Genomic DNA, 27829 nt, shown 5'->3' on the forward strand with positions numbered 1-27829 from the left:
TGTTTTCAATTCTCTTGCTGTTTAACTCCATGTTTAACTTATTGAAGAATGGCCAAATGGTATCCCAAAGGGGAAACACATCTTTCATTCCCGGTGGCAATGTATAAGGGTTCCAGTGTCCCCACATCCTCACTGATAGTTGTTATTTGTCCATCTTTGTTATTATAGCCACCCTAGTAGGTGTGAAGTGGTATCTCATGGTGATTTTGATATGCATTTTCCTAATGATTAGTAATGTGCAACATCTCTTCATGTGTTTATTGGCCATTTGTATATCCTCTTTAAAGAAATGTATATTCAAATCCTTTGCCCATTTAAAAATTTGATTGTCTTTTTAGTATTAATTTGTAAGAGTTCTTTATATATTCTGGATTCTAGACCCTTATCATATAGACTTGCATATAATTTTTCCCCACTCTGTGAGTTGTCTTCTCACTTTCTTGGTGGTATCCTTTGAAACATAAAAGTTTTTATTAAAAATTTTTTTATATAAATTTATTTTTATTTATTTTATTTATTTATTTTTGGCAGCATTGGGTCCTCGTTGCTGCGCACGGGCTTTCTCTAGCTGTGGTGAGAGGGGGCTGCTCTTCGTTGCAGTGTGAGGGCTTCTCACTGTGGTGGCTTCTCTTGTTGCGGATCACGGGCTCTAGGCGCGCAGGCTCAGTAGTTGTGGTGCACGGGCTTAGTTGCTCCGTGGCATGTGGGATCTTCCTGGACCAGGGCTCGAACCCGTGTTCCCTGCATTGGCAGGCGGATTTTTAACCACTGCACAACCAGAGAAGTCCCAACGTTTTTAATTTTAATGAAGTTTGATTGATCTATTTTTTCTTGTGTTGTTTGTGCTTTTGGTGTCATGTCTAACCCAAGGTCACAAAGGTTTATTCCTGGTTTTTTTTCTAAGACTTAACACTTAAGACATATGGTATGAAGTACAGGCCCTACTCCATTCTTCTGCATGTGGATAGCCAGTTACCCCAACACCATTTGTTGAAAAGACTATTCTTTCCCCATTAGACTGTCTTGGCATCCTTGCTGAAAATCAATTACCTATCTGAATTTATTCCTGGACTCTCAACATATGTCTGTCCTTACGCCAGTACACGCTGTCTTGATTAGTGTAGATTTGTCGTGAGTGAGTCTTGAAATTGGGAAGTCTGTCTTCCAACTTTGATCTTTTTCAAGATTGTTTTGGCTATTTTGGGTCCCTTGCGTTTCTGTGTGAATTTAGGATCGATTGTGTTGAATCTGTAGAGACCAGTTTGGGGAGTATTGCCATTCTTAACATTATTCTTTCACGGTGTTACTCTTAAAAAGCAAAACAAACCACAAACCTCAACAGTTAGCTCACATAGCCAACCATTATTAGGTTTTTCTGTAACAGCTCTTTATTTCCTCCAGCTACTTTTAAAAATGAAATGCTTTGCCCTTGTAAATGAATTATTTTCTTTTTACCAGTCAAGCTTAACTGTGTATATTTCCTTATTAGACCATGATGATTCTGTTTCAGTAAAGTTAGTAGGGTTAAATACCATAGAATGTCGTTAAAAGATGGAAGAGCCAAGGCAAAAAATCGCTCATGCAAACCACTGCTCAACTTGCCACAAAAGAGCAGGTGGATTTGTGATGAACGCGAAAGGTTCTTGGTTCTCACACTCCTGTGCTCTCTCAGTATTAGCAAGAGCCGATTTCAAATCCCAGCTGCTCTCCATTCCTCTGCTTTTCTGTGAATATTTTAAAAAGTATTTAATGTCTTTGAATCTGTGTTTTCTTCTTTATGATAGTGATATGATCCAGGTGCCCAGGGGACCTCCTGAGCCTGTGTCTGTGATATGTCACACTTACTTTTAATGACAGTTAGAGTTGCCTGAGCGCCCCCAGGCCTAGCCCCTTCACACTGTCCCCCACTTGCTTCTGTGAGTCCCTGGAGGGTGGCTCACGTGCCCAGAGCTCGTCTGTCAGCTAGTTACCTGCTCTGTCACATCTGCCCCTGCTGCCTCTTCTGCACCTGTCCCCCGCCCCGCCTTCTTTCTACTCGGTCTCCAGGAGACGCCCTCATCGGACTGCCAAAACCGCGTCGGGATTCATTTGTCTCCACGCCCCGGGAAGCACCAGAGCAATGCTGTTTCTATACAGATGAAGAGAATGGTCTTCTCCACCTTAAATGCAGCCCAGTTCCGGAGTCTCTCTGAGTCATTCTTGAAAAATCCAGTAAGCCTCTGGCCCTTTCACCTCTTACCGTACTCCAGCCAGCGGCCCTCCACTGCCACCATTCTCCTCTGCCTTCCATTCACCTCCACCTCATGCCAACCTCCTCCTCCCAGGTCACCAGACAGAAGCCTGAAGAAAAGTGTGTGTGTGTGTGCGTGCGTGCGTGCGTGCGCGCGTGCGCGCGTGTTGGGGGCATCTCATCAACAACGGCTGGGCACCTGCAAGCATGAGTTCCTGATAGTTGAAAACGGTGCCTACCCCCAGAAGCGTTATGAGGATTAACGGAAGTAATGCAAATAAAAGTACGTTAATGCAAACTAAACATAAAATAATGCCCCCCCCAAGTCCCTGGTACAAAGAAGACACTTCCCTCAGGGTTTTAAAATATCAAAGTGACAAGATCCCTTTTCTAGTTAAAAGCACATTTTCCAGATACTTCTTGCCGTCCCAGTGGGAAAGCCCCCAGGCCTGTGATTCCAGGAAAGACCCCCGGGCTACGCCCGTCCTTCCTGGGACTCCGCTTGGCTTGGGCCGAAAACAGAAGCTTGTTTCCTCCGCCCCTGAGCAAGGCCTTCCCCAAGGCTCCTCCTCCGCAGCGATCCCGGCCGCGGCTCCGAGCCCCGCCTCCCCCGGGCGCCTTCACCGAGCAGGCCCCGCCCCTCCACTCCGGCGCCGCTTCCCGGCGGGTCTCGGCGCCCGGACAAGGCGGCCCTCTTTCCAAGGCGGCAGACGCGGCAGTGCGTCCCTGCGCTCCGCCCGCGACCTGCGCCCCCGCGGCGGGTGCGCGCCTCGCAAACCTCCCGGCGGAGGAGTGGGAACCTGGGTTAGGAAGCGGGGCAGGCAGGTGGCGGGGACGAGGACGTTGCGAGCCGGGAGCCCGGCCACGTGGATTCTCAGATCTCCTTGTGGTTTCGTTTCAACACGCAGCCGTTGGGTGTCTGGGTGTTCGCGCAAGTGGCATACGTGATTCGAGAGGTCGGAATGCAGAAGTAGCAGGAGGGCTTTGTGGGCCAGGCCCTGAGGACATGGATACCACATGACAGCCCGACTCGGAGAGGTCACGAGAAGCGCCGAATGCACGACACTGTGACACGTGTTTTAGTGAGATGCGTGCAGGGTACAGAAGTGAAAGGGAGGGATTCTTTCTGGAGCGTCTTCAGGGGGGCCTAAGGCGAGTTTAAGTTTGCGGGGTGGATAAGCACGTAGCAGAGCAACCCGTTGAGAGGAAACAGGGTCTTTAAAGCTGCAGAGGGGACCTGGAGGGGGTGTGAGCCCAGGAGCCCGAGGGGGGCTTGGTGGCCCACCATCTCCTTCAGAGCCACCTTAAATAGCAATCTCAGCAGAAACGGCGAGCTTGCTCTGTGGGCTCCACTTCAAGGTATGTCTGTCCCCTCCTCTTTGGACTCTGTGTATTAACTTGAGCAGCCATGGGTGGTGTGTGGCTTTGAGGACAAAGGGATTGACTGGGACAGAAACAAGAATGGACAAGACCATGAAAGGCATTGGATGCCAGGCTGACGAGGTTAAGCTTTATCCTGTGGGCTGGAGCTTACAAGCTGGTGGCCATGAGTTGATTTTTATTATTATTAGTTTTTAATCCTAGGAACTTGGTTTGTTTAATTCATAAAAAGTTTTAAAAGTCAGTACCTTTCTAGCATCTCTTGGAAGACTGGGAAGATGTCGTGATCCTGCAGGGGGCTGGTGCCAGGTGACTGCTGCCGGCTTTAAACCAGGCACAGGCTCTCTGTTTGCCTCAGTCCCCACCACTCCCTTATGCCTCCCAGGAAAGTGCAGGGGCTCTGCAGGCACTTCAGCACGCCCCCTAGAGGCAACTGGAAGCCAGTGGTTTTAGGTAGGAGAGTTGAATGGTAGGATTTGGAGTAATATGATTGGTAGGTGATTGGATTTGAGAGGAGGCCATTGGAAGCAGGGAGACATGTCAGTCAGTGTTAGAGCAGACAGATTTAAGCAGTATCGAAACACAGTAGGGGAGCAAAGTTTGCCACCCCCAAATGTGTCTCTTTGGCACGAGGATTAATTTAGGCTTATTATTTTTAAAGCCCAAAGATTCAGGAAGAAACTTTGACCTCTTTAACTGCCTAAGGTGTGCGGACAGAGGACCTGTTCCAGGAAGGAGCCGTCACCATAGATCAGTATAGTATGAACTAGATGTGCAAAGTCTGTCTGTTAAAACTCTTCTCTGTGTCCCATTGTCTCTGCTTGCCCAGCAGACATTTGCTTACCAGGCCTTTGCTTTTCCATCTCCGTGTCAACTGCCTTCCTAACCCTCTGAGGTCTCAAATCACTACCCCCAGCACCTTCTTTTGTCTTTAGCCGAAAATGGTATTTAAGGTGAGGGTTTCGGCCATTTGGGCGAGTTACTCAGTTTTCCTCGGTTTCTCCCATGTTACGTGTTATTAAATTTTTTTGATTTTTTCCTGTTAACCTGTCTCATGTCAGTTTAATTCTTAGACCAGCCAGAGGCGCTTAGAAGGGAAGAGGAAATATCTCCCCACCGCCACGCACATGCCCCCACACACGTGCGTGCACACACACACTTTAAATATGGTGAAACAGCTCCCTCTTCTTCAATACTTGGAATCCTTAGATTTCCTAAGATTTCTTTACCCCATCTACATTTGTTTAAATTTAATTTAAAGATTATTTCTTTTGGGGGGAGGGAAGTACAAGTGTCTTTTTTCCCAGGGCCCACTTCTCCCTTCTGTGTCCACCTCCCCTCTCAGAGATGGAGCTGGGTTTGGCCTGAGGAGAGCATCAAATCCTGGACTGCTAATTTTCTGACCCCAGAAGGCCGCTTGCAGGATTCAGCCTCATACTCTTCCAGCGGCTCTAGTGTTCATTCCCTGTAGAGCTGGGCTGCATCCTTCCCACGCCCGGCAAACACCTCTTAATGCTCTGGAAGGAAGAAAAATAGAGAATTGTCTGGGAAGCGTGGTGGGGAAATAAAAGCCTGACCCCGGAGCCATATGTGATCCAAGTTACGATAACAGCTTGTAGAGGAGAGAAAGGAGACCTGACTCCAACTTCTGCTTCCCCTCCACTGCTGGGCGACACACCCAGAGTGGTTCTGCATCTCTGTTTCTGCAGCAGGAGGGGAGGAAGATGGTGTGATGCCAGCCAAGGGCCAAGCAAATGGAAAGCCCGTGGTATGATCTGTCTGCCTATTGACCTAGCTAGCCCACGCCTCCACCGCTGAAGCCGATTTCATCTGCAGGGGCCGTGTTGTTTACTGACTTAACCATCTCTTTCGGTGCCGTTGTCTCAACACGGCACTTTTAGGTAAGATAATGTTCCTGTGTGTGTGTGTGTCTCGATTACAAATGTCAGTAGAGATAGAAGTGAAGGTCTGAAATTCCCTGCGGGGTATTTGCTCTCCCTGGCTCAGGACATGAGAGGCTGCTGGCAGTCAGTTTACCTGCACCGGTGGGGATGTGTGAGTAGGTGCCGGGGACTGGGGCAGAGACTCATTCATTCAACAAGCACTCTGTCCTAGTGTGGCTTCTTGGGGACGCAGATCCTGAGTCAAGGATTTGAGAGCATGTTTTTTTTTTTTTTTTTTTTGCGGTACCCGGGCCTCTCACTGTTGTGGCCTCTCCCGTTGCGGAGCACAGGCTCCGGACGCGCAGGCTCAGCGGCCACGGCTCACGGGCCCAGCCGCTCCGCGGCATGTGGGATCTTCCCGGACCGGGGCACGAACCCGTGTCCCCTGCATCGGCAGGCGGACTGTCAACCACTGCGCCACCAGGGAAGCCCCGAGAGCACGTTCTTTACCGAGGAGCTGAAGTGAGGAAGTAAGACAGAGAAAGAAGGCCGCCAACGAAGCGTGTGTTGGCAAGTCAGCTGCCACCGTGGGGCTTCGTCATGCTGGGGAACTTTGGGATTCAGTGCAGAGCACATGCCTCGGAGTTACCCCACCCAAGGTGGGAGGGAGCTGGGATATTTGTACACCAACTCCTGTCAATCATTGATTGCGAACCAATCGTGCCGAGGGAGCGTGAATTCCTGGGACGTCTGCCGGCTGCTGGAGTAGGCAGAGAGCAGGCTTTGGTGGCCAGAGGAAGTGCTCAGACAAAGGGGTGCAGGTACTGGCGGCCGAAAGTGGGACCAGCCTGGACTGAAGTGATCAGGACAAGAGGCTCTGGGTGGAGGCAGTGACAGCACCTGCTACATGTTCTTTCAGGACTTCCTGTGTGCCAGGCACGGTCATATAATGGTCACTGAGATGGATTTTGTCTCTGTTTTCACAGAACTTCCAGCTTAGTGGGGGAGATAAACAAGTAACCAGGCTGTGCCCCAAAGGTGGGATATTATGTGATGGTAGAAAAGAGAAGTGCATCAGGGAAGGCCTCCTGGAGGAGGTGACATGTAAGGTGGACCTGCATTAGGACTAGAAATAGTCCCAGTCGGGAGGAGCAGCACGTGCAGAGGTTCTGAGGAGGGTGAGTTTGTGCTAAACTCTGAGAAACTACGAGAAATTTGGCAATGCCTGGATTACAGAGCTCGAGGTGAGGATGCAGGAGACGGAGCCCTGTGATGGAGGACTTAGAAAACTGTTCGGACGGTTCCTAGAGCAGCTTCTTCCAAGACCAAACCTCCTTCCAGTTGGTATTTCAGGTCCTTATGTGATTGTCCCCTAGCATCTTCCTCTCTGTTTTAATCTTGCATGCAACCTGTTCTCTTTCACATATTTCTAACAAAACAGAACCTTTTAAACATTTTAAACAGAAAATCTAACAAAGGTTTATTTGATTTTGTTACAGATTAAACTAACATATAATTGGCAAATTATTCCCGTTCGTAGATTCAATGGCTGGTTCGAGCAGTATTTATAAAGAGTCCCTGCCCTTAAGAGCCTCAAAATATGTGATGGGCTCTGGCATACTGTGTTCTCCACAGACGGCTGCAAGGATGCCTCCCAGCCCACACTCCTTTTGCAGCATGGTTGGCACTCCTCCCAGTGAGAGGTAGGCCCTGTGTTTCTTATTCTTGAAACTGCACGGGCTTGCGACCACTGTGGTAGGGATACTAGGTGACTGTGGAGGCTGAGTCAGGAGAGGCAAGGCTCCCCTTGGTTTTCTAGGGATGCTTGTCTTGCGAACCCTGGGCCCTCCTGTAAGAAGCCTGAGGCTGCCATGCTATGAGGAAGCCCAGATCACGTGAAGGGTGGCTGTGGCCTCCTGCCCCAGCTGAGGTTCCAGCTGAACACTAGCATCAACCGCTAGACTTAGGAGTGACGACTTTGTCATGCGATTCCTGCCCCCAGCCGTTCAGTCACTCCCAGCCTTCGAATCCTCCTGGCTGAGGCCTCTGACCTCAAGAAACAGAGATAAACCCTCCCACTGTGCCCCTCCCGAATCATTGGCCCAGAAAACCCAGGAGCAGGGTAAGTGGATTGCAATAACCCACTGCGTTTTTGGGTAAATTGTCGTTCACAGAGCTGAGTCACGTAGAGGACAACCTCACACCATGTATAAAGGACCAGAGTTTGTGCTACAGACCACACGCACCCCGTGGAAGGTCCCAGAGGGGAGACCTCACACTTGTCCAGAGTTTTCTTAGAGTTCAGGCTTGAACCAGCCTTGAAAGATGGTGACCGCCCTGCTGTCACCTCCTCTTCCAAACAGAACAGAGTTCCTTTTTTTTTTTTTTTTTTTTGAACAAAGTTCCTTTGACAGACCTCTCCCCTCCCATTCTCGTCTGCCTGGCGTTGATGCTGCAGGCCAGTTGAGCTGGGATTGGATTCAACCACAGCTGGTTCAGAGCCAAGGAGGCCACACACGCATGCCTAGGACTTCATGGAAAGAAAAGCTTCCTGCCTTTTCCTTGGAGGACGCCAGCAGACGCTCAGTGTGGAATGAGGCTGCTTCTACGTCAAAGGGGGAGCCCGGGGCTGAGAGCACGGGTGTGGGCGCTGGGTGGAAGCCTCACCATGGAAGGCAGATCGGGGAGCCGGACAGAGCCAGGGGGACACCAGGCCACGGGCGGCAGCGTTTGATTTGCTGCACAATCCCTTGCTAGTCACAGGCCTTGAGTTTTTAGTGCCCTTTATTATACAGACTAGTTTTAACTGGAGTTTCTGTGACTTGCAACAGAAAGAGTCCTAACTGATCTCAGTGGGTGGGATCTGTTCCCTGTCAAAGAGGTGAAGCGTCTCAGGCAAGGGGAAAGGGGAACATCCTCCCAGTGTGTAGCCACTGCGGCGAGGCCTGTCGGATAACAAGGGGGAAAGTTCCCACGTCCAGAGTATTGTTTGGCGTAACGTTTCCCAAAGTTTTTTTTTTCCTTGGTGGGTCAGTAAATGTGTACGAGCCACTGGCGTCAGCGCTGTGCCGTGTTGGGGAGACGCCGAGCAAGCATGGTGGCCCCGCCTTAGCGGAACTTGCGTTCCAGCCGGAAGTACAGACATTATGCTGGTTATAGTGGGATGACTATATGTCCCTCCTGGCTGCAGGAGGGACAGAAGATGCTTGGAAGCTATGACGGGCGGCACACAGTTTGGGAGGAGGGGTGAAGGAAGGCTTCCTTGAGAAAGCGACCTTTAAGCAGGGCCTAAAAGGTGAGTAAAGATTTAATTAGTCAGTGGGGGAGGGGCTTGGGGGGATGTTCTAGGTAGAGAGAATAGCACGTATTTGGCTATAGGACTTCTAAGGGCTTTTAAAGTGTAAAGGTGCACTGTGAACCCCAAGAGGGGCTGAAGTGTGCAGTCCCCAAATGTATTGACATAGAGTTCCGATTTATTAGAGAAGCATCTTGTAAGACTTAGAAAAAACAGCATGTGTTCAGGAATGAAGTGTTCTGAGGCCAGAGGGAACATGGTCCTGATTCAGGTAAAGACCTATGTATGAGAATAGAGGGTGATGATAGATTGTAGATAGATAGATGACAGATAGGTAATAGATAGATGACACATAGGGAGATGGATAGATAGATGATAGATTGATAGTAGATAGAGGGATAGATAGGGAGATGAATAGATAATGGATAGATATATAGATGGATGATAAATAGATGACAGGTAATAGATGATAGATAGGGAGATGGATAGATGATAGATAGATGGATAGAGATGATAGATGATAGATAGATAGATAGATGGATAAATGAATGAGATGGAGGGAGGGAGGGAGGGAGGGAGGGAGGAATATTAGACGAGGCCCAGAAGGGCCAGGATGCGGAGGGAGTTGAACGTCAGGATAAACACTTTGTTGGTGTCTGAGTGTAGATTCATGGCTGCGGTTTATGTGAGAAGCTTGGGAGCAGAAAGGAGGTTACAGTGATCCCGGCATGAGATTCTAGGCTAAAGTGGGGACCAAGGTGGGAGAAAAAGAAATACGTTTCAGAGGCGCCCCAGAGGAGGGACAGGCAGTGATTAATGAGAGCCATCTAGAGTGACAAGAAAGGCAGGAAGAAGCGGAGTGTAGCCTCTGGGTTTCACGAGGAAGAGGAGCTCCAGGAAGAAACGGAAAACCTCTGTCTCGCTCGTCACCACTAGTTCACTGCACAACGGCAGGAAACGTCCAGGCCACCACGTTCCGAAGCATTTGCCAAATTCTCAGCAGGGCTAGGGAGCCCGGGGCAGCCGGGAGAGAAGCCGAAAATTAGGGTAAATAGAAGCTCAGAGATTTTCGGTGGGTTTTAATCTTCTGTGTCATCATGACTTCGGCCTCGAGAGCTGCCTCTGTTCTTGTTCACCGGTGACAGGAGTGACATGGCCTCCTTCAAACCCGTGCAGCCACATTTCATTAAGAGGAGAGAGAGAGAGAAATGTCCTTTCAGGTCAGGATGTCAAAGAGATGAAAAAGAGGAGATATTTAAGAGAAAAATAACCAGCAGTGCACCATTCATCTCTCTCTCTCTCTCCCTCTTTCATCTCATCTGACCTGATACCCTGAACATCCGTGATAAGAGACGTGGGCGCAAGTGGCACCGGGATTAATACAGCCGCACACAAGTGAGGTTTTCACCCCGTAACCACCATCCTTTCCTTTGGGGAATCAGGGCTCCAAGTGTCAGGCGCTGTGTGCGGTTCCCGGAGGGTCACGGCGGGACGCCTGGTGCAGCTGCTGCGGATTCAGAAGCATCTTTCAGAAGCCGTGACTGGAGTCCTTTGACTGTTCCTGGTACTTACCTGCGAGGCCGATGCCACCCTTGACCTGGGCGTTTCCTCCGGTCAGCCCTTGTCCTGATGCATCACCTGGACCGGACTCATGGCCCCCAGAGAAGTCCAGTAGGGCTTTGCTGGGACCAGAATGAGCATTCATACTTCATCCCATTCAGGAAGGTTCCCAGAGCATCTCCTCTGCACCAGACACGGTGCTCTGCATGGGGCCAGACAGACACAGAGCAGCCGCCACCGTCGTGCATAAGCCCGTGACCAGCCCTCCGGGGGCTCAGACGGGGCTGGGCACACAGGAAGGGGACCGGGACTGGGCTCTAGGGCGGCCGAGACAAAATTCCACAGACAGGGGGCTTAAGCGACAGAAATGTACCTACTCACAGCTCTGGAGGCTGGGAGTCTAAAACCAAGGCAGGTGTCAGGAGGAGGTGACACTTGACCTTAAAGAGTGAGGATGGGACTTCCCTGGTGGCGCAGTGGTTAAGGATCCGCCTGCCAATGCAGGGGACACGGGTTCGAGCCCTGGTCTGGAAAGATCCCACGTGCCGCGGAGCAACTAAGCCTGTGCGCCACAACTGCTGAAGCCCGCACACCTAGAGCCTGTGCTCCGCAACGAGAGAAGCCACCACAATGAGAAGCCCGTGCACCGCAACAAAGACCCAATGCAGCCAAAAATAAATAAATAAATTGATTAAAAAAAAAAAAGAGGGAGGAATCTGAAAGGTGCAGAAAGATATCCAGGTGGAGAGAGCCATGTGAGCCTATGACCTCGTTAGAGGGGTTAAAAAATAACAGGACAGGCCTGGCCGCTGACATCAGGGATTGTCAAGGTCATGCTCGCTTCTGTAGGAATGACGATATAATAATCACTGAATCCTAATGACTGTTTACTATGTGCCGGGCACCCTGGTATGAGCCGTATGTGAATTTTCTCTTTGAACTCCAGGCAGCCTAACAAGGCCGTGAAGGACGTGACTTTCCCTGCACAGACGAGGAAGCTTAGCCCTGGAGAATTCAGTGATGTGCCCGAGGTCACACAGCAGGCAGCCCTCAGCCCCGGTCTGTCCCCGCAGCCCAGGCCCTACCCCTCCCGCTCGCCGACGTGGGGTAGGGAGTGTGCAAGTGCTCGTGTGGTGGCTGAGCTCCTAAAACACACGCATTCTCAGACCCTGCTCCCAGAAATGCTGGCGAGAGGCCATCACTCTACTTTCAGAGACTTCCGGGGCGGTTCGGATGGGAAACAACAACAGAGTAGCTCTGAGCTTTGCAGGGTGGATTCTGTCCCGAGCCGCCTCCAGAGCTTTGCTGTCCTTGCAGTTCGCATCTCGGTAGGAAGAATGTCAGGCGGAACGTAAAAGGCAGGGCTTCTAAGTCTGGCCCTGCTGCCAGCCAACTGTCTGATTTTGGACGAGTCCTGCCTCTTTGGGTTTTAATTCTTTGTGCGTCAGAGCAGGGGGTGTGGGGCGGGACAGATGACTCCTGAGATGGCCTCAGGCTTTGTCACGCAACAGTTCTGCTGAGCAGTGGCATTAGGAGATGGCAAATTCAGTCATTGAAGCTTAGATGTCTGTATTCATTTTCTCAGGCTACAGAAACAAAGTACCCTAGACTGGGGGCTTCAACGACAGAACTTGACCGTCTCACAGCTCTGGAGGTTGGAGTCCAAAATCAAGGTGCTGGCAGGGTTGCTTCCGTCTGAGCTGGGAGGGGGAAGCTGCTCCGGGCCCCTCCCCCAGGCCCTGGGGGTTTGCTGCGCATCCTTGATGTCCCTTGTGTTGTAGGAGCATCACCTCAGTCCCCGCCTCCATCTCCACACGCTGTTCTTGTGTGTGTGTGTGTGTGTGTGTGTGTGTGCGTGCGCGCGCACATCTCTCCCTTTTATCAGGGTACTGGTCATATCAGAGGAGGTGGCACCCGCCCTAATCCAGTATGACTAATTATATCTGCAATGACCTTATTTCCAAATAAGGTCACATTCTGAGGTCTTGGGGGTTAAGGCTTCAACATATGAATTTTTAGAGGATTCAGGTCAACACATAACAAGGTCCAAGGGAAAAACGCCACTAAAATGAGCCAGTCACTTGAAATTGAGTTAGGTTTCTGATCAGTCAGGAATAATTGTTGCATACCAGAGAGTCCACTCAGGCCAGTTTAGGGTGGAAAGGGATTTATTAAAGGATGCTTGCTAACTGCAGAGGGGCCACCGCCTCAGGAAGGACACCCGCTTTGCGCGGTGGCGCGGCTCCCAGGACACGGCCGCTGCTGGTGTAGGATCTGGCCCCGCCCCCGGTGCAGCGCGCAGAGTCCCACACACAAGCGTCTCATGCTCTCTTAGTGGAATAATTTGGAAGGACTACGTTGAAATGGAAAATGTGCATTCCTTTCATTCAGCAGTTCCACTCATATGATTTTTCCCCCTAAGGAAATAATTCAGTGAACGCCCAGACATATCTTTGTAAATACGTCTGTTTATCAGAGTGCCGCTTATATGAACCAAGACACCTCACTATCCATCAGTGGTAGATGGGTTAAATAAACCATGATACAAGTGTGCCCAGCGTGAGGCTACGTTAAGTGTAATGATATAAATCGGTGGTTTTCAGCTCGGGTCAGATCCAAAGGCCACCCCTTCTATAATAAATGTCAGACTCAAATGTCCCCTTTCTATAACAAATGTTTATAATGCTCCCCTTACTATCCTGAAATGAAATTCATAGATAATATAACCTATATTATATTAAAATAGTTATTATATAAATATATTAAAATAAATATATTAAATATATATTATAAAAATATAATTTTTTAATCAATATAATGACACGATGACTCATACACACAAGTTTAAAAAATCAATATATTGCCTTAATTGTAACATAAAAGAGAAATAAAGGGAGAAGAATTGGTAATGAATTCTTTCAATATGTAAACACACAGGCATGGGTACACGTGGAGACACATGGAAGGTCAAGGTCGGCCCCTAAGGGAATCCCCACCAACGACCCGGCCAGGAGGCAGACCCTTCAGCTGTGGGTGCCAGGAGTTCAGATCTTCTAGCTGCATCGTTATGGATGGTGGGGTTTCCCAGAATGAGCAAAGCGAGGTACAATCCACCCTCAATATCCCTCCGTGTTCCTGGAATATGTGGTATATGTTAAAACCATGCAAAATTACTTGTGTCTAAATTAAAATGAAGTTTGGATCTTAGATTATTCTAAATAAGCTTTTCAACTACACGAACGACTGGGCTGATATTTCAAAATTATGAGGGCTACTTCTCCACATGGGGGGTTGCCTCGCACAATATAGGACACTCAGCATCCCTGAACCCCCAGCTGCTCAATGCCAGGAGCCCCCCAAGGAAAAAGTCCCCACAAATTTCCAACACACTCCTGCTGTGGAGCAGAATGACCTCCTTGAGAATCTGTCACCACTCATCTGCGTTTACTGACATGGAAAAAAGTCCACGATGTGTAGTTCAGCACAATGTACGGTTAAGTCAAAATCTTCAGGGTCAGCAGCTACAACATGATTCCATTCTTGAAAAAGGAATAAGCTAAAGAAGGAAGGACTCCGTGAAAGAACCGTGTGTGTGTGCACGTGTGTGTGTGTCCACAGAGGAATAAGTCTGGACGTATATACACAAACACATTAACCAGCATTGTCTCTGGGGATGAGAGTTCAGATAATTTGCATGTTCTAATGTCTATTTGTTGGAATGGACTGATTTTTTTTTAGAAATTATGATATACAATCAGAAAAAAGCAACTATTTTCATTTGGCAAACAAATAACAGAAGGCAGTTTTCTGCTGGGGAATTCTCTGCTGTCCTGTGTGCTGTGGAATGTCAGCAGCCTGGCCTTGTCCCCCCAGAGGCCGGGAGCACACACCCCGGGCACAGATGTGAACCAAGGGCATCTCCAGACACAGACAGAGGGGCGATGGCACTGTGGTCTGTGGTCTGGGAGGTTGGGAAGCCTTCCTGAGGAGGTGACAAAGCACTGAGATGTGAAGACGGTAGGAGCGAACTAAATGAAGAGAGGGTGGAAGGGTGTCCTGGGCAGAGGGAACAGCATGGACAAAGCCACGTGGCAGGGAGGAGCTGGTGGGAACGAGCTACCAAAGGAAACAAAGCTTTCACTGGGAAATAGCAAATAGTACCCCCCTTGGATAAAGGAAGAGGGCGACATCAGGACACATCTGCCTCACATGGGGCTTCAGGGATGCTCCAGAGGTGTACTGTGAACCATGCCTCCTGACACACAGTCTAATATGACACGTGTTATTGAATTTTGCAATAGGAAATGTAAAGCCCATGTGGTTTTATTAAGACATTTCTATCAATTTTCCTTTGACTTGCCCTTCCAAATAATAAACCGAATGTTGCTTCGCTTAATTTTCAGGTTGATGAAGCTTCCTTTCCTATTGCTAATTTAAGTCACTTAAAGTGATTTTTTATTAATCTGGGATAGAGAGGTTTGCCTTTCTTAATTGAAAATATTTTTGAACCAGTAGAATACGGCATGAAATTATTCAGGAAATCTCAGGCCCTAGAGTCAAGGAAATCTTTTTTCTTTTTAAAAATCCCAGCTTTCAAAGAATTTTCTCCAAACTCTTTTTTGTTTTTTTAACATCTTTATTGGAGTGTAATTGCTTTACAATGTTGTGTTAGTTTCTGCTTTATAACAAAGTGAATCAGTTATACATATGTTCCCATATCTCTTCCCTCTTGCATCTCCCTCCCTCCCACCCTCCCTATCCCACCCCTCTAGGTGGTCACAAAGCACTGAGCTGATCTCCCTGTGCTATGCGGCTGCTTCCCACTAGCTATCTATCTCACGTTTGGTAGTGTATATATGTCCATGCCACTCTTTTACTTTGTCCCAGCTTACCCTTCCCCCTCCCCGTGTCCTCAAGTCCGTTCTCTACGTGTGTCTTTATTCCTGTCCTGCTCCTAGCTTCGTCAGAACCTTTTTTTTTTTTTAGATTCCATATATATGTGTTAGCATACGGTATTTGTTTTACTCTTTCTGACTTACTTCACTCTGTATGACAGACTCTCAGTCCATCCACCTCACTACAAATAACTCAATTTCGTTTCTTTTCATGGCTGAGTAATATTCCACCAAACTCTTACAACAATCTTACTGAAAAGAGTTACTGAACGCTCAGCTGGCTACCAATGACTTATCTCCACTAACTAAACATAAAAACATATCTGGCTTCTTTGCGCCAACGTGTGTAATTCCAATAATCATCATACTCTATATTTATACAGATTTCTGTCTTATTTATACTTCCCAACAGCCTACAACTGGTGGGTCGGCGGGGAGGGATGATCTCTGGGAATGATAAAATAAGATTGCCCTCTTGTGGGACTTCCCAGGTGGCACAGTGGTTAAGAATCCGCCTGCCAATGCAGGGGACACGGGCTTGAGCCCTGGTCTGGGAAAATCCCACATGCCAGGGAGCAGCTAAGCCTGTGCGCCACAACTACTGATCCTGCGAGCCGCAACTACTGAAGCCTGCGAGCCACAACTACTGAAGCCCGCGCACCTAGAGCCTGAGCTCCACAACAAGAGAAGCCACCACAATGAGAAGCCCGCGCACCGCAATGAAGAGTAGCCCCCGCTCGCTGCAACTGGAGAAAGCCCGTGTGCAGCAACGAAGACACAACGCAGCCAAAAATAAATAAATAAATTTTTAAAATGATTGCCCCTTCGTTTTAAACTATAAAATAGGGAGGGAGGAATTCAGGTTGTGTTACTCACGAGCTGGATCACCTAGAGTAAGTTAATTAACTTCTCTGTGCCTCGATTTGCCTGTGTGCAAAATTGCATAAGTAATAATAGTACCTACTTCATGGGCTGTGCAAAGCTCCCAGAACAGTGCCTTGGCCTACGTTGGCCATCAGGACTGCTGACTGTCCGTCTTAAGAAGTGGGATGAGGGTGCTCAAACCGCAGCAGCCTCGCCTGGCTGGTAGAGGAGCAGGCAGGACACTGCAAACAGCGGGCGCCAGGTTTCAGAGGCAAGGAGGCCACAGGCTTCCAGCAAACTTGCAGAGGCTCAGGGGAGGGATGGCATATTAGTCTTTAATCACGCATGACACTGTGTGGCCTTTTTTTCTCATCCCCACGTCACACATACGGAAGTCCAGTGTCAGAGGCGTTGGGGCAGAAACATGGCCAAAATCCACTGCAAAGCTGGTGCCCTTGGAAACCAGTGTCTCCAAGTTCCTGACTGACAGTCACCTCCGGGATTTTGGAAATCCAGAAATCATGTCGAGCTTCAGATAATTCCAACACCCTTCATACTCGTTACTCATTATAAAATTTTGTTTTTTTAAAAAAAATTGAGTTTAGTTGTATCTACAAATATCTGTGACCTATAGACCAACTCTGTCCAATACAAATACTGTGAGACACACGTATTTTACGTGTTCTTGTAGCCATGTTTAAAAAGTAAAAGGAGACAGGTGAAATTAAGTTTAATTATATTTTATTTAAACCAGTATAACCAAATGGTTATTATATCAATATTTAACCAATATAAAACTATTAATGAGATATTTTTCTTCTTTTTATTCATACTCATTCTCCACCGTCTAGCACATCTCAGTTTGGACAAGTCCCATTTCTAGTGTTTAATAGACACATGCAGGCAGTGGATAGTATATTAGGGCAGCTGTAGAGAATAGTCACACATGGGCAAACACCAGCAAATGCTGGGTGTAGTGTTTGAATACTGTAACACGTGGCTCTCCTAGCAAGGTTAATAACACTACACAGAATCACTTTTGAAGTTGCCAGTTAAAGAATTAATTTTGCTTCTAAAACTTGTTATTTCTTGGAACACCTCTCATAGGATTTGTAAAGTATACAATGCGTACAAACATCAATATTTATTTTATTTGCAAGAGTGACTCGCCAGTAGCAGCAGACAAACCATAAGCACACAGACAGCCACAGTACAGCAGCTGATGACATCATGACCACCCTGAGTTCCTTTCCCGGTTCCCGGAAAGGTCAGCCTTCACCTTCTCCTCCCCCCACTCGGCTCTTGCCTGACGTCAGTGGGTTGCTTGGAACAAGCAACATCTCTACGTAGATTGTTAAGCTTTAATCCTTTCAGAAGAATTATAATACTTTTTCCAGTTTTCCCAATTTCTTGATTGATTTTTCTTGGGACTCATTAAAACGTATACATTTCCCGAGAAATGCTAGGAAGACATTTCTGCACGGAAACACCACCCTTTCTGGGCTTTGCTATTGTGACGACCACAACAAAGATGATCTGGTACCCTTGCATGGCTGTGTGCAGTGGACAAGGCTTTGAACAAGACTAAAAGTGATTTCATCCTCTCCATCGTTGATGTGTTTAAAGATTTTCTTTCCTTTTAGTTCAGCCTACGGTTTCTATAAAAAAAATACACTACACTTGTGTTAATGATTTAAATGTGTGAACACTAGGTAATTTCATGGGAAGAGGGTGAAGAGAGCTGTCCTACTAACAAAGGTTACTTAATGGGAACTTACATCAATAAATCATCTCATTGCCATTGTCTTGACCTGTCGCACGGCAGCAAGGGCACTAAACTGGAACAAGCGTCGTGTTTCCTCCACCCACATGTATCTCCCATGACCACATACTCAAACAACACTATGTCTTACCCACAGAATCCGTTTGTATCGAGGGAATATGATGCACACCTAAAATCCAAATTTCCTTGTCTTAAGATGAAGGGTCAGATGTAACAAAATACAGTTAGGAAAATTTATTCCAAAATAAAGTATTTCATATGCACAGGCTATGAGTTAGAAACTTTAAAAAAAAGTAAGTAAATGCTATGAAAGGTCTCTTATAAAATTCTTATTCAATGAGGTCATAACCTGAGTTAGGTGGTTAAGAAAAATATGTAGGGAATCATAACAAATGATAGTAGTCCAACTGGATGTAAAATATGTGAACATTCATTCAGGGAATATGTAGGGAATATATGTAGGGAATATACAAATATGTAGGGAATCATAACAAATGTAGGGAATGTAGGGAATATGTAGGGAATATAACAAATGATAGTAGTCCAACTGGATGTAAAATATGTGAACATTCATTCAGTAATCTTTTGGTGTAAGGCCAAGGTCTTTTCTTTCTGTATGGTCTGATTGGAGTGCTTTGTTATCTTTTTTTTTTTTTTTTTGGCTGCGTTGGGTCTTCGTTGCTGTGCACAGGCTTTCTCTAGTTGCAGTGAGCGGGGGCTACTCTTCATTATGGATGCAGTATATGGGCTTCTCATTTGGTGGCTTTTGTTGCAGAACACGGGCCCTAGAGAGTGCGAGCTTCAGTAGTTGCGTCTCATGGGCTCAGTAGTTGTGGCTCGCGGGCTCTAGAGTGCAGGCTCAGTAGTTGTGGCGCACAGGCTTAGTTGCTTCGTGGCATGTGGGGTCTTCCCGGACCAGGGACCGAACCCGTGTCCCCTGCATTGGCAGGCAGATTCTCAACCACTGCGCCACCAGGGAAGCCCGATATGGACCATTTTTAAAGTCTTTATTGAATTTGTTACGATACTGCTTCTGTTCTTTTTTTGTTTTGGTTTTTTGGTCACAAGGTATGTGGGATCCTAGCTCCCTGACCAGGGATCGAACCCACACCCCTGCACTGGAAGGCAAAATCTTAACCCCTGGACCACGAGGGAAGTCTCCATCTCAGTGTTTTCTTGCATGGCTCTGGTGTGGTGTCATGTCTTCTGGTGTCTTGTCTCTTTGCCCCAAGTCACAAAGATTTTCTTCTAGAAGTTTTATAGTTTTACACTGTACATGTAGATCCGTTTTGAGTGAAATTTTGTCTGAGAGGTGGGGCATAGGTCGAAATTTATATTTTTGCTTATAGACATCCAATTGTTCCAGCAGATTTGTTGAAAAACTATCCTTTCTCCATTGAATTGCTCTTTACCTTTGTCAGAGATCAGTTGGCCATGCGTGGGTGGGTCTATTTCTGAACTATTTTGTTCCATTGATTTGTCCCTTCATCAATATCCCACTGTCTTGATTACACTATGTAGTGTGAGTCACCAACTTTATTCTTTTTGAAAATTGTTTTAGCTATCAATCCTTTGCCTTTCCATTTAAATTTAGAATCAGCTTGTCTATATACAATACAGCTGGGATTTTGACTGGAATTGCACTAACTCTATAGATCTATCTGGGGAAAATTGGTATCTTTACTATGTGAGTCTTCCAATAAATGAGCACGGTATGTCTCTCCTTTTATTTACATCTTCTTGATACTTTTTCTTCATTGTTTTGTAGTTTTCAGCATACAGATCCTGTACATGTTTTGTTAGACTTATACATAAATATTTCATTTTTTCTGAGCTATTATAAATACTATTTTTTAAAATGTGGCCTCAAATTATAGATCGCTAGTACATAGAGATGGTTTATTTTTCCCACACTTATTTTTAAACAAAAAATATTTTACGTAATTTGCCTTCATAGAGTATTTCCAAAGCATTATATTTTATATTCATGGAAATAACAACTCCTTTCACATTATGATATTATTGGTTTGTAAAGCACACAATTAAATTGTGTAATTATTATAATACGTACAATTGGTACGAACAGGTTCGGGAACAAACTCAGCCAACTCTTGGTAAGCATACACCTCAACTGGTGAGGGCAGAGGTGTGTCTGTGTATCACAGTGGTCTCCTAGTCTGTGTGTGACAGTGTGGTCCCTTAGTCCATGTAGCACAGTGGTCTAGTAGTCCGTGAACTATGGTAGTCTACTAGATGCAAGGATTCACCATGCCCATGGAAAAACAGAGTAAATGAAGGGTAGACTAATCTAGAGAGTTAGTTAAGTGAAGGTCACTTAAGAGAACTTGCATAAAAGAGACAAGGAAGAGACAAGAAAGCCCAGCTTCCGTGATTACATTTAAATATACAATTAATGATATATCTTGAGCACATAAGCAATATATTTTATACTCACCACAATATTTCTACTGAAGGAGAATTTAAAGAGCTACTACCATCATGTTTTTGAAGACTATTTAATGATAGTGGAAAAGACCTTAAATATAATAGTAAGCAAAAGAACTTATGATACAAAATGTTACATGCAACGTGATCCCAAATATGTTTAAAAAAACATGTATTTAATTATAGGGAAAGATGAAAAATGCACCAAAATGTCTGTAATAATTATCTATGGCTGTTGGGATTACGGTCAACTCTCATTTTCTTTTCTACAGTTTTATATTTGTACAATGACCATGTGTTATTTTTTACAATCAGAGGAAATACTATTTTGTAAAAGAAGAGCAATCCTTTACTTGCTTTATCTGCCTCATTTAAATGTCAGACAACAGTACTTCCAGTGTTTTCTTGAGTTGTAATAAAAATGATTACATGGTTTGGGCATTTCCTACCAACTTCCTGTGTCTTTTCAGGAATCAAGCAACAGCTCTAGTTTCTGCCGTTTGGTAAATTACATGAATGGTTACGACCGCCATAATTATAAAGCCTTTTACACAACTTTATAATTTATTTATTTATTTAATAGCTGTCTAATCCAATAATAATAGCTATTTAGAGATATTAATACTTATTTAATATTTATTTCATCACTGTGAAAATTTTAAGGAATTATAAGGAGAGCTCAGGGCCGGTTTCACGTCTGTCCCCTTCACAACCATGCGACTCTTCGTTTTGGCTGAAGGCATAAGCCCCACTGTGGAGAAACCACAGTTTCTGTCCAACCAGAAACCATTAAAGACAGTTATTTCACTCTTTGTCTTCATTTCCTTGCACGGGCTAGCGTTTGTTGACAGTTGTCAGAGTTACACGTAAAATTCCCGTGTTCATAGCAGGGGCTTTGCAAGATAAGCTTCAGAGCATCACGCAGTTTCTAAGGCAGCTCTCTCTCCTGGTCACTGGTTCTTTCTTTGTCAGCTCCCTTGGATCAGCGGTTCTTAACCTTTGCTAGGTCATGATAGCCTCAGCCATCCGGCACAGACATTAAAATCTCGCTAAATTCTCCCATCACCAAGTCTGCCTCTCACATCTGTCACCCAGTCGTTGATTCTCTTCCAGACAAGTCTCACATCCATCTTCACCTCTCCATCCCAGTCTCAGCTCAGACCCCATCTTCCCTCACATTTAGCCTCACCAATAGCCTCCAAACTGGCCTCCCTGACTCCGTTCTCCTCGTTATCATCCATCATCTGCGCCAACACAGTGGAGTCATTTTCCTGAAAACAAACCTGCCCCTGTGCCCCCTGCCTGCAGATGGTGCTTTCTGTCGTCGCTCTCTTTACCCTCCACAGCTGGGGAAGGTGGTCGTGGTCCATCAGCCTGCACAGCCCAGCCAGGCCGAGAGGGGCAGAGGCTGAGAGCACACGGCACACACTGATGAGCGAGGATGCTTTTGATTCCCCCTAAGAGCAGCGAGAGGTTGCTTGGCCATGTCATCATGTGTCTCTCCAAGGACCACTTTCCCTGCTACAGATCTACCCATGCCCTCGGAAGCAGGGCTCAGGCTCAGGAAAGTGGACCGAGGTGGTGTGTGGCCACATCTGCGGACGTGCCTGGGAGCCCCACGGTCACAAGGATGATGAATTTGGAGGAGGGTGAGCTCGGGAAGCCTGGCAGGTGACAAGAGAAGGACGAAGGGAAGCTCACGCTTTCACAACGTTTCTCAAACCTCAGAATCCCCCGGGGAAGCCTTGAGAAATCCCCAGGCCCACCCACCCTATTAAATCAAAATCTCCTGCGGTAGGACCAGGGATCTGCACTCTTTTAACCTCCCCCAGGTGATGCCCTGTGCAGCAGACGTGAGAGCCAGGGTTTCACAGATGTGGGGTTTCCAGGAAGGTTTCTGGGTGGAGCCTGGGGCCACAGTGACCTCTCAACCTCACGGGTGGGATTGGCAGGCCGGCCGTCCACACGTTTGTCCTCGAGCCTTTGGAGATGCGTTTTAAAGCCTCTCACTGTTCTCCTCCCCATTCAGCAGAAGAATTTTCAATCCATTTTCTTTTTGACACCCATTACATTTAAAACCCATCTGGTCCGGCATGGAGCAACCTGAAACAAGTGCAGGTTGTCGACCGGACAAGGAAGGGGGACAAGCTGCCAGGCCAGGCTCTTCCTCGAGGGAAACAGAAGGGTCAGGATAGACCATCTTCATCATCACTGGCCCTGAAACTCTATCCCAGGTTCCCGAGGCCGTTCTGAGTCCCCCGATCGCTGGCTGGTCCCCGGGCACGGCTGCTTGCTCAGAGCCCCCATTTCCTGCTGGGCATCTGCTGGGGCTCTGGGTGGGAGGGAGGGGAGAAACCTCAGGATGACCAGCAGCTCCAAACCCCCCAAGGATGGCATTTGTTCATGAAAAAACAGCCCTGTGTCTGTCCACACAGCAGCCCAGGAGCAGGGCCAGGGTGAGCAGTGGCGGTGGTTGCCACTGGCTTCCTCTGGTTTCAGCCCTGCCACCCTGCTGGAGCCCCGGAACGCCTGAGTCAGCCAGCATCTGCCGTTGTTATTCAAGGGCTCAGAGCGGCAGGAACATCACCGAAAGGGCGCGGTAACCCCCCAGCTGGGAGTGCTGTCTCACGTCAACACAGCATATGTCCAGGCAGCCCTGCTGCCCGTGAGAACCAGGGGGCTCCTATTCTAAGCCCAGTCCCTGCAGCTCCCCACGCTGGGAGGAAACGCACACGGACTCACGCTCACAGCGTGCTAGTAAGACCAGGCGAGTTGAGTCCATTGCGGCTACACTGACCTCCAGGGCCTGCGTGGTGAGATCTCGGGGCAGCGTGGGCGCTGAGGGAACTGTGCTGACCACACAGGGACGTGATTCCACCCCGAGCATATTCTGGGCTGGGGCTACTTTTCATGGTCTTCCTCTTTTTCTTTTTATCGAAGTAGGATTACTTACAAGGTTGTGTTAATTTCTGCTGTACAGCAAAGTGACTCAGGTATACATATACATATGTATATATATTCTTTTGAATATTCCTTTCCATTATGCTTTATCCCAGGATATTGAATATAGTTCCCTGTGCTATACAGTAGAAACTTGTTGTTTAATCATTCTTTCTTTTTTCTTTTTTAAGAAAACACAGCAGTTACACACGTCTTTAAAAAGCACGTTTTGGGGGGGCTTCCCTGGTGGCGCAGTGGTTGAGAGTCCGCCTGCCGATGCAGGGGACGCGGGTTCATGCCCCGGTCCGGGAAGATCCCACATGCCGCGGAGCGGCTGGGCCCGTGAGCCATGGCCAGTGAGCCTGCGCGTCCGGAGCCTGTGCTCCGCAACGGGAGAGGCCACAGCAGTGAGAGGCCCGCGTACCGCGTACCGCAAAAAAAAAAATAAAAAATCACCTTTGGACTCACATTTAATGCATTCTCTTTCTCAAAAAGAATAAAATGACACAAACGTCAGCACTGTCCGCGGGAATTCCGGAACATACAGCGCCTCTGAGCTGCTGAAAACCCTGCAGGGTTGTCTCCTTGAAACAATACACTTCTTTGGGGGTGAACCAAAGCAGAGGCGGGTGTCTTCTGGAAGACAGGAGGCCCTCTTTTAGATGAGGGAGTTGGGAAAACTTCGTTTGGGGGCAGGTGAATGGGCTCGCGACTTCCGAGTTTCTGACGGTGCAGGCATGGTGCCTTGGGGCGCTGAATGAGCCCCGAGGAAAAGCCAGTTGAAAGCTTTCAGCCACGTTTTAATGATGTGTAACTGTTTCCTGAGGATCAAGAGGGCGTTCTACCCACGGGAGATGCTAAAAATATTCTGTGGGAAGAAAGGAGAAAGGGAGGAAAGAAAGAAGGGATGAAAGGAAGGAGAGAAAAGGCATCATGCAAAGCACTAGAAATAAACACTCTGCTCAGCTCAGAAAAGAAGCGAAGTAGAACACCTACTGTCGATGGGGCTTTGCAGCAAACACGCCCGGCTCTTCCCTCCTAATTCTGTCGCCCTGAGTACTTTATTTAACCTTTCTAAGCCTCAGTTTCCTCATCTGTAAACTGAGCCTTTCTTCACAGGAATTTGGTGAGGGTCAACGAACAAAAAAGAGCTTCTGCATTTGTAACGATGCTAATGGCAGACGCCAGGCAGCCCTTTCTAAGAAGCTTTACGTCTGCGATTTGTCCAGTTTTCACAAGTCCTACGAAGTTCCCGCCCCACCCAGAGAGGACAAGACCGAGAGGCACTAGACGTGCTCAGCTAAGCCAGTGAGTGGCAGGACTTGGATGTGACCCCATGGGAGTCTGGCTCCCTGGTCTGTGCGGATCCCCCTCCTTTCCTCACAGCCCTGTTTTGCAACAGCTTCTCACTTGACTATTTCACGGGTGAGATGAAAATTCTTACCATTTGAAAGGTTTCAAACCTCATTGAAAAGAAATGTGAAAAAGAAAAAAAAAAAGGATGGGTCTTCTTTGCAATGCATGTAAATATAATTTTGAGCTGTTGTATTTTTAGATGGCATGGATTAAAGTTTATTGAGACACAAAAGAAAAAAAAAAGAAAAGAAATGTGGTTGGCTAAACCTGGGCCCTGTACGATCTGGGGCTTCTCAGTGGATTTGACTCATTCAGGCTCAGTTCGTTGTTAATGGACATAATTGAGCCATGCCGGTACCTTGTAATCCGAGCCCCGAGAGGATGAAAATTAAATCCACCAATATTTTCGAGGTTCAAAGTTTGCATTAGTAAAACAGGGAAACAGAAGTTTCACAGCACAACGGCAGCTTTCCAAGAACAAATACCTTTATTAGTGGGGAAAACTGGCCTTTTGGGTCTCTTAACATTGGCTCTTCAAGAAAGAGCAACTGTATAAAATTGACCTTATGTTGGTCTTCATGGTGAGCAGCTGGGCCACAGCACATTTTACACCAGTGTTTAAAAATAACCCCGCACAGTGGGAACCGATGCAGTCCTAAAGGGAGAGGAACCTTGGGAGGGTCTGGTTTCCTCTGGGCTTGGAACAGACAGGCACATCTCATAGGCTCTGGTCCCATCTGTAGCACTTGGACATTACCTCTCTCCCAGGAGGGAAAGTGGTTCGCTAGAAACAGCTTGGCGATCACAGATGTGCCCAGGTGCCAGCCTGAGAATCATTTTCCTACACTGAAGATTTTCTTCCCACTAGGCAGAGATGAGAGAAGCCCGGACTTGTCTGGGAATATGATCCCATTCATGCTCAGATATTTTTAGAGTAACTCCCTAACCCCAGCCTTTCAGTAGCCTTCCAGGGACATGCTGATTTAATTCTTGTAAGTTTTAGGATGTTAAAACAGGAAGTACTCGCAACACAGATCTGGAATTTACCCTTTGTGTCTGGTGTCTGCTAACTCGGGTTAACATGGACTCTCCGATGAGCATAATTAAAAGTGCTGTCAGTGAACCGTTCTCAGCAGGATGTTTAGATCCGCTGCTCCGTGTGTCTGATCACCACCTCGCCAAGTCCAGACTGTCCCGGTCTTTTGACATTTTCTTGCTGTCGCCTTTCAGCCCTAATAAAGCAGTTTATTAGGGAGAATTCCTCTGGAATCAGTGTCGAGCTGGGAAGCGACTTGAGCATGAATCATGATAATGTGTCTCACTGTTTACGCAGCGATAAAGATTACCGAGATGAATGCAGAGGAGCCCCCCACCCTCTGCCATCTCAGAGCCGTGTAGCCGCGCCATTCCTCATGCTGACAGACTTATCGGTAATTATTGCAGCAGATAAGCAGTCTTGAAGGAAGCAGAATTTTTCAAGAATTGAGGTGCTTCCGAACCACAGGGAACTAGGATGTGCCGTGAACTCTGATACTGAATTAGATGGAAGGAATGCAAAAACCTCACACGCATTTAGAAAAGTCGTAATCTGTGCCGATTATCTTAACTGGAGTGTCCATTTTCTTTCCACCATACACTTCCAGGGTGACTGACGCTATATTTTCATGTTTCGTATTGGAGAAAACGTGCGTTGTGTGTGGTGGGGCCATGTATGAGCATATCGTAACAAAGGGTTTGGGGGGTTTCTTTTTTTTTTTTAACCTAATAAACCTAGTGCATGTGCACCCAGGCACACACCTTTCATACTTGCTGCCTCCAAGATAAATTTCATTTTGATTTCTCCAGTGAGTCCAAAGGTTTGAAACAGTCAACGTTAGACCTTTGATAGCAGATCCATGAGTAGATAATGGAGGTGCATTTGTTCACGACGCTGAGAAGCTGACTGTCCACCGTGGTCATTCCGAAGATGTCTGGCTCGGAATCAAGACGTGGACCGTTCCATCTCCAGGCTCATTTCTGCAGCAGACCCGCAGAGACCCAGTCGGCATTCTTGGGCTGTTCCAGGAGCATCCAGTTAATCGAAGTCTACTAATGGTCTCTTATTTGACGTGAATGGCCAAGCTGGGAATTTGGCGCCTAATTTCCGCAGGCCACAAGGAGTGGTTTGTGACAAAAAGTTGTTGTCTTGGAAGAGAAAGGGCAGAATGAAATGTTTCAGAACAATTAATAGGATAAGATACTTGGCTCCCAGCTTGAGAATGAAAAACAATCTCATAAGCTCTCTCTCCGTCTTTGTGACCTAAAATCTTAATGGCCAGAGACTAGAGACACAGAGCAAGAGGACTTCTCGAAAGTTTTCCACCAGAGCAATTAACCGATGGCCAAACTGGTGGAAAGTGTGTTCTTTGCACATCAACCCAACCTGACAGTGAGAAACGGAGACCAGAGGTCGAGCCAGTGTTTGTATATTTCAGGGCCAAAGTGCTTACTTACCTGGCTGGACGCTTGCTCACCTGCTTTTGAGGCAGGAAGCAGCCTGCTTGGGGACGTGACCAAGTTGACTGACCACTCTTGAAGCCTGTGCAAGAATTTACTGGTGAGGCAGCGGGTGAACCCACTTGATCGGAGAAGCCCCTTTTACCCAGTTGGCTTCAAAGACCCAACTGCGATGTCAGTTTCCCATGGTCTGATCATTTCATATTCCTTCCTCCGCGGATAGACGTTTTCAGAAAAATTTGGTACTTCTCGTCTGCACACCATTAGAAGGCATTGCTGTCATCAGTGCTGGTCTGAGTGTCTGGAGAACAGAATTCTGGGGTCACGTCTGCCACTAACTCACCGTGACACGGGTCAGCCCCTGACTGTCCTCGGTCTTGTCTCCTCAGCTGTAAAAGGAGGAGCTGAACCCCATCAGCTGTAGGTTCTCTGCTATTGCTCTGAGCAGCCAGCGTTCTACCTGTCATTAAGGTCCCCGAACTGACCCCACCCCGCCTTCCCAACTTTATCACCGTCCCTTGCTCTGCCAAACTTTCCTGCTGCCCCAGGCGCATGGCAGCCCTCTCTGTCCCGCGCCCTTCATCCCACTCCCCTCTGGGCCCGGGTGCCTCCTTCTCCTTTCTCGAGTTTTCTGAGCTCTGCCCCTGGGGCTGCACTCGGAGACCCAACCCCACCTCGACTTCCCGCAGAGACACCGGTGAC

The 27829-nt window shown here is 47.4% G+C and overlaps 1 long non-coding RNA gene across 2 annotated transcripts; it reads left to right on the forward strand.

Annotated features, from left to right (window-relative positions):
• Positions 1-834: 834 nt before the first annotated feature.
• On the forward strand, positions 835-14987 carry LOC113631696 (uncharacterized). Of its 2 annotated transcripts, none has more exons than XR_003437517.1 (3): positions 835-3589; positions 5320-5511; positions 13286-14987. It is a non-coding gene; the product is annotated as an uncharacterized LOC113631696 (long non-coding RNA). The 2 variants fall into 2 exon arrangements; XR_003437516.1 differs by lacking the exon at positions 13286-14987 and adding an exon at positions 6480-7017 and having other exon boundaries at positions 836-3589.
• Positions 14988-27829: the final 12842 nt, after the last annotated feature.

Source organism: Aethalodelphis obliquidens, unplaced genomic scaffold (genome assembly GCF_003676395.1).
Source record: "Aethalodelphis obliquidens isolate GAN/ISIS:26980383/991018 unplaced genomic scaffold, ASM367639v1 scaffold34, whole genome shotgun sequence".
NCBI classification, from domain to species: Eukaryota; Metazoa; Chordata; class Mammalia; order Artiodactyla; family Delphinidae; genus Aethalodelphis; species Aethalodelphis obliquidens.